This window comes from Xiphophorus maculatus, chromosome 21 (genome assembly GCF_002775205.1).
Source record: "Xiphophorus maculatus strain JP 163 A chromosome 21, X_maculatus-5.0-male, whole genome shotgun sequence".
Lineage (NCBI taxonomy): Eukaryota > Metazoa > Chordata > Actinopteri > Cyprinodontiformes > Poeciliidae > Xiphophorus > Xiphophorus maculatus.
In genome coordinates this window covers 1,658,669-1,665,662 of record NC_036463.1, presented here as the reverse complement: position 1 = coordinate 1,665,662, position 6,994 = coordinate 1,658,669, and positions in this window count along the sequence as shown.

Here is a 6,994-nt window from a genome sequence, read left to right as displayed (position 1 = left end):
GAGAAGAAGGCACACAAGGAGAAACTGCTTCGGCAACAACCTTCCACACCCAGCTCAGGCAAAAGGGCGAAGTGTCAGGTCAACCATCGATGCAGGATGCGTGTCCTGAGGCCGAAACATCATCAGTGACCCCTCACACCCCCACCATGGACTGTTCTCCCTGCTGCCCTCTGGAAAGAGGTTCTGCAGCATCCGGTGCAGGCCCACCTGGTTCCGAAACAGCTTTTTCCTACTTGCCATCAGACTTTTATTTTACTCACAACATTGGAACTTCAAACATTATCCTGAGCCGTATGCAACGAAATTTCGTTCTTTATACACCCTGTGCATTGAAAATGACAACAAAGTCAGTCTAAGTCGAAGTCGAAGTCTAAGTCTATTGTGCAACTGTGAGATGCGTTGAGGCCATTACCAGGGTACTGATAAGGTAATGGCCCTATTTACTGAACAAAAGCACCTGCTAGATAAAATCCTTCAGGCCAGTTGGACTATCGAAGCCGATATAGGTATACGTCAAAGTGGACTAACTCTAGCCATTCTAGTGCTTAAGTGTTGTGAGTCAAGTTTAAAAATGAATTTAAAAAATGGAAGAAAGAACTTTACACTTTACCTCATGACAATGTTTTAAAAAGATAGCTACAGGTGTCAAGAGGACAAGAAATAGAGCTGCCATTAATATTTACCATCTGTGCAACATGACCTAATGGACCTAAGTTTAACATTTCTGTCCGTCCGTCCATCCATCCAATGGAAACGAGACACTGTTTTCAAGCTTATAGGATGAACTAGAGAGTATCCAGACTAGGAGAGAGTCGGCCTTAAACACTGGGAGACAGAACCAGCTGGGTCATTTGCAGGACGCTACAGTCTTAGTAATTTTTTTCCTTAATTCATTAGATGCTAGTGAAATGGAGGCAAACACTAACTATGCTAAATGGTTGATAATCTCACAGTCTACCCACCTCTCTTGGGAGAAAAACTGGGTTATAAATTGACACTCTTGCCTTTTTCTCTCTCTCACTCTTCTTTTTTCTGAAAACCTGATTTTATCATTTTTCTTAGCAGCATAATAATCGCCACAGTCGTTCTTGTTTTCTACTGACTGCTGCTGAACACCGTCACCGTCAAGCGCTCCAAGCAGGAACAAACCATTTCATGCAGATCTAGGGGGTTCAGGGCAAATATGGATGTGTGTTTTTTGGTCTGGGAGGGGTAATTTTTACTGCTAAAAACAATCTTTGAAAATACAATATGATTAATTTTGTAATTGACAGGGCCCCAATTTTATTTTATTTCTATGAACAAAAAATAAATTAATAAATTGTGAAGGGCCCCCTGTTGGTCAGGGGCCCTTAGAATTGTCATAACTTTTCTCCCCCATAGGGCGCCCCTGCACCCTTCCCTGCAAATAAAAGACAAGCTCTAACTGAAGGCTTTCAGAACGCATGGTGAGCAGCTTGCAGAAGTGGTTTGCTGTATCTTCTCCTTTTGCAAAAGCTTGGATGAAAACTACGGTAATAAACGTTGTCTGTGGTTCTTTTTATATAGGTTGAGAAAATACCTATCAGTTTTCATCAAAGTTCTTCATCAGATCGGTTCAGAAAATAATGGAAACTGTAAACTACTTTCTTGTTTCAACCAGCCACTCAGACCAGGCAGCTGGATGTTTGGATGATTAAACGTTTTTTTGTTGTTTTTTTTTTTGTAGTTTGGAGAAAGAAATGTTAAACATCTGGAAATGTGACTGAAAAGTATTGCACAACTATTTTAAACAAGATTTCTGTGTTACTGCAAGATGTTTTTTGAACAAACAACACAGACTCCTTTAGGATAGCAGACCTGGAAAACTAAACACAATCCAAATGTTCTTTACACAGCAAGGACTGATTTACAACACTGGACATTATTCTCAGATTTTCCATCCAGTTGTGCCAGTTTTACATTTCCTAAAAACTAAAATGGTTGTTTCTAAACCATTTTTACCATTACATTAAAGTGCTGATGAAGCTGCTTTCTAACATGTGAGGCTCCATTTTTACATAATAGAAAACATTAAAACAAAGCAGCTGTGGCCTATAAAAGCCTCACAACTGATCTGATCAACTGGTCTTATCTGTCTCTGTGCCCATCTCTGCACTGCAAGTCTTTTCTGCTGCCACTTTGTGTTGTAGTGAATGTTGAGTATCTGCTCTGAGCAGTTAACATGACCCGGTACATCTTCATGTCAGAATTTGTACCGGGTCAAAAACTGACGCCAGTTTGTTTGGTGTCAGTTTTTGGAACGTACATTAACAACACAATAATATTTGAAAGTGCTAAGATTTCTATCAGAACTATGCAAATGCAGCAGGAAGCGGCTGATAACCCGTTGGTCGCCTGGGTTCTTTCTATTTGTCCCTCTCTCCACCATCTGCTTTCAGGCTTAAAGTTTCAGATTTGCTATATGAAGGGAAATGTCACTTTTGATAAATGTTGATTGTGACTTCCTTAAACTTAAATTCCTTAAATTTCCTTAAACTCAGCATCTGTTGTTAATTATACTAGTATTTGTGCATTCAGGCTGCAACAAAGGAAGAAACTGGAATCCTGGAAGGACTCAAGTTTGGGAGCTTAACTTCTCCTGACTTAAAGAACTCCATGGTCATAGCAATGGTCCGTCTGGCGATCACTACATTATAAAGTGATTAAAACCTAACCATCATTGTAAAAAAAAAAAAAAAAAACAAGGTAAGACTGATCATCCATAGATGTACTTGATGTTTGCAAACATCTAAAACAAAACAGGAAAAATATAAATAAATATGTTTGAATATTTCAAAACAATAATTTTATCTCAAGGCATACTTTTTTATATATCAAGACAGTGAAGCTGTTTATGAGATAAACAGTGAATGTTTATCTCATTATGTCTAGACAAAAATATATTAGTCATACACACATCAGTTAGGTGCGTGTATGACCAATTATACAAAATATATAATCAAAATCAAAAACTTTACATGTCTAATGCAACTTAAAAAAAACAACACATTAAGCTTAGGAAAGAACTGTGTGAAGTGTGAATATCCCCAATGCAATGAGATTCCTCTTAAAATCTCTGCATTTAATGCACATTCAGGATTTGTGCAGCTGCATATTTTCACAATGACACCAAAGTTGCTCAAGTGCAGACCGATCTGGTAGGAAGCTTATGTGAATAGTTGCCAAATCAATTATCCACAAGTGGAAGCTAGAGCAAGACAGCTTAAAGTTATTTCTGCTTTTCTTATCAGTATGGAAGTAAATATGTGCCATCAGAATTTGAATAAAAAAATGCCTCTGAAATTTGAATGTTGTATATTAGTTCCTTCTAAAATGGCGGCGCCCTGTATGGCTGCGGCTGCATGGGCTCTCGACAACTTGTGAGTATTTGAGCAAAATACGCCGCCTAAAACGCTACAAACTTTGCATCCACTCAGTAAGTTAGCATATGATCGCCAGCGTCTGCTGGAATTACGATCATCAAGTGATTTTGGACTCATAAATACGACTACTCTGGAGTGTTTACGTGACCTCGGAGTGCTACGGAGGCAAGACCCAGCGGCCCACAGCGCAGCGGACTCGCCTAGCAGCAGTAGTCGGAGGAGGAGCAAGCGAAGGCGGTGCGACCGGCAGAGGAAGCGCGGCTGTCAAAGTGGACTAACAGCTAAGCTAAACGCTAACCCCCACAGATCGCCGCTTCCGTCCAACGTCCACTCTCTGGACAACAAAATAGACCATCTGCAACTGGAACTGTCATCAAAGAGAGAGTTGAGGAACTGCTGCGCTCTCATTCTGACGGAGACATGGCTCAACTCGTCCATACCGGACAACGTTGTTAGCCTGGAGGGGCTCGCTACATTCTGCGCAGACAGGAGCAGTGCTCTCAGCGGTAAAACCCGAGGAGGGGGGCTGTGTATTTACATCAACAACAACTGGTGTAAAAATGCCATGACTGTCACCAGTTACTGCTCCCCGGACATCGAGCTTCTGACTGTTAACTGCAGACCATTCTACCTGCCCAGGGAGTTTACTGTTGTTAGCATCACTGCTGTGTATGTGCCCCCCAGTGCTAACACTAAAGAGGCTATGAGTGTTCTCTACCGGACCATCAGTGAGTTGCAATCCTCACACACAGAGGGCGTTTTCATCATTGCTGGGGATTTTAACCTGGCCAACATGAAGACTGTTCTCCCTCACTTCAACCAGTTTGTGAATTTTCCAACCAGGGGAGTGAATACTCTAGACTTGGCCTACACCAACATCAAAGAAGCATTCAGAGCAGCCCCCCGCCCCTACCTTGGCTCTTCAGACCACCTATCTGTCATGGTAATTCCTGCACACAAGCCCCTGCTGATCAGAACAAAACAGTGAAGCAGGTGAGGGTGTGGACTGAAGGGGCCATGGAGGCACTTCAGGACTGTTTTGAGTGCTCTGACTGGGAGATGTTCAAGGCAGCAGCCACTTACAACGACCAGATCAACATCGATGAGTACGCCATGACTGTGTTAGCCTACATCAACAAGTGAACAGAGGACGTCAGCATCACTAAGAACATTATCACCCGGGCCAACCAAAAACCCTGGATGACTAAGGAGGTACGTGAAATGCTAAAAGCACGGAACTCAGCCTTCAAGTCTGGCGACAAGGAGGCACTGAGGACAGCGAGAGCCAACTTGAACCGTGCTATCAGGTTAGCAAAGCGAACCCACAGTCAGAAAATACAGGAGTTCTTCCACAACACCAGCAACACCAGGAGTATGTGGCAAGGCATACGGGCGATCACAGATTACCAGAGGTGGGGACTCGAGTCACATGACTTGGACTCGAGTCAGACTCGAGTCGTTAATATCACGACTTAAGACTTGACTTGAAAAAATGCTCAAAGACTCGGACTTGACTTTGACTTTCATGCCACTGACTTGGGACTTGACTCGACTTGAAGCTGTTTACTTGAAAAGACTTGATATTTTTTACTCAAAGTCTTAAAATTTAAAACACATTATTTATAAAGTGGCGTCATTAATTAATGTCACTCATTCCGTATCAATATGCACAGTATGTATGTGTACGTAGCTGCAGCACAACCAATCAAATTAACAGGATTTGGACGTTTAAAAAAACGCGGCAAAGCTGCAGAGCTCAGGGAACGAAATACGAAATAACCGCTCGAATATGCTTCCGCGAGTAATTTCTTTTGGCTACGTAGGTTATGAACTTTCGACTAAAAAACGAAGTGCAACTTGTAAAACATGCAAGAAGAGAATATCGGATTATAATTGTTCTATCATTTGAGATAAATGCCACGACGTCCAACTTTGTCCGGCATTTGAAGCTTCACAAAGATCGGTAGGTGGCACTTTTCTTTTGCTGTAAGATAGTTGACTTTAGCTAACTTCGTGTTAGTGTAGCATGTAATGTAATTATGTAGCAGAATTAATTTTATTTATTTATTTTATTTTTCTTTATGAACCTTCTCAAAACTAATTTTCTTTGAATTGACATGTCTGTAATATATTATTTCTGTTTTATCTTGCTTTCATTTTTGGCCCCTAGTGTGTAAAAGGCCATCCTCATCTATGAATATTGGTTTTCCTTTGTATTTTAATTGTATTTTGTTTTGGTGGGGAAGCTTTTATTTTCTTACTTCCTGTTTGTGCGCTACATCCTGTGTGTTCCCGCTGCCCTCCTCAGTTCGTGCCAAGCTGCGCTGGGGAGAGGTAAGTGTACAGAGTTGTCTTTCATTCGAGTATTAAAATATTGAAAACGTTCTAAAAATGTTGTAAACTCACATATATATATTCATGTTTAGCGCAGCACTATGATGGGCATTTGTCTCCCACATTGGTGACACCCATCAAGTTTTCCGTATCAACGTGGTTATTTTTTTTTCCTTTTGGTTGATTAGGGTGTTTGTGGAGAATCTGGAGCCCAGGAGCTGCTGTGCTTAAAATGTTCTTGTTTTGAAGAGGTATGTGGGTTGTTTCAGATTTTATTCTGATGTTAAATTAATGTATTTAGCATATTTCTATGTTATAGTGGAAAATTGTAATTGTAGGGCAGATTATTTCTGTTTAGGTTTTATTTTAATTGCTTTGTATGTCAGAGAATTTTAGTTTTGTTTAATGCATTTCTGTCAGTTCGCGCCAAGCTGCGCTGGGGAGAGGGTGTTTGTGGAGAATCTGGAGCCCAGGAGCTGCTGTGCTTAAAATGTTCTTGTTTTGAACAGGAATAAAATTATCCTGAATCCTGATTCCGAGGTGGTCCTGACTTCCCGTTTCACAACCGTTACATTAGCATGTGTACTCCGGGTTAAATTGGTGATTATTTACCATAAATCCGGTCCTTCAAATGCCTCCACAAATAATGTGCACCGTGTTAGCTCAGGAAGCCGGTGGATAGTGAGCGGGGCTCCGGAACAGAAAGCAGATTCTGGACCTGAACACAGGGAACAGAGTCTCTGTCCCATCATGATGATGAGCCGGGTCTAGTATCATCTAAGGATGGTTGGTGTATTTGAAGACATCTACGTTGGGAAATTATATTGACAATATATTGTTTTGACAGGTCAGAGAAAAGAGGAAAAAAACTGCTGTTATGGTTCTTTGTATTGTGCTGTGGAAATGTCAGCATTTTCGTCTTTTTTTATTGAATATCAAGTTTAACAGAAATGGGCAATAAAGTGGTCCAATTTAAAAATGTTTTTTATACTTTGTGTTCAGCTACACATGTTCTATCATTTGAGATAAAAACATATTTTAAAACGAACAAATGGTCTATTATTTGAATTTTATGTATAATTGCAAATTATAAAAAAATAAAAACGACTCGAAATGACTTGAAATTAAAGGTTCCTGACTTGAGACTTGACTCGACTTTTGCCTGTCTTTACTTGAGACTTGACTCGGACTTGAGGACAAAGACTTGAGACTTACTTGAGGCTTGCAACACAGTGACTTGGTCACACCTCTGCAGA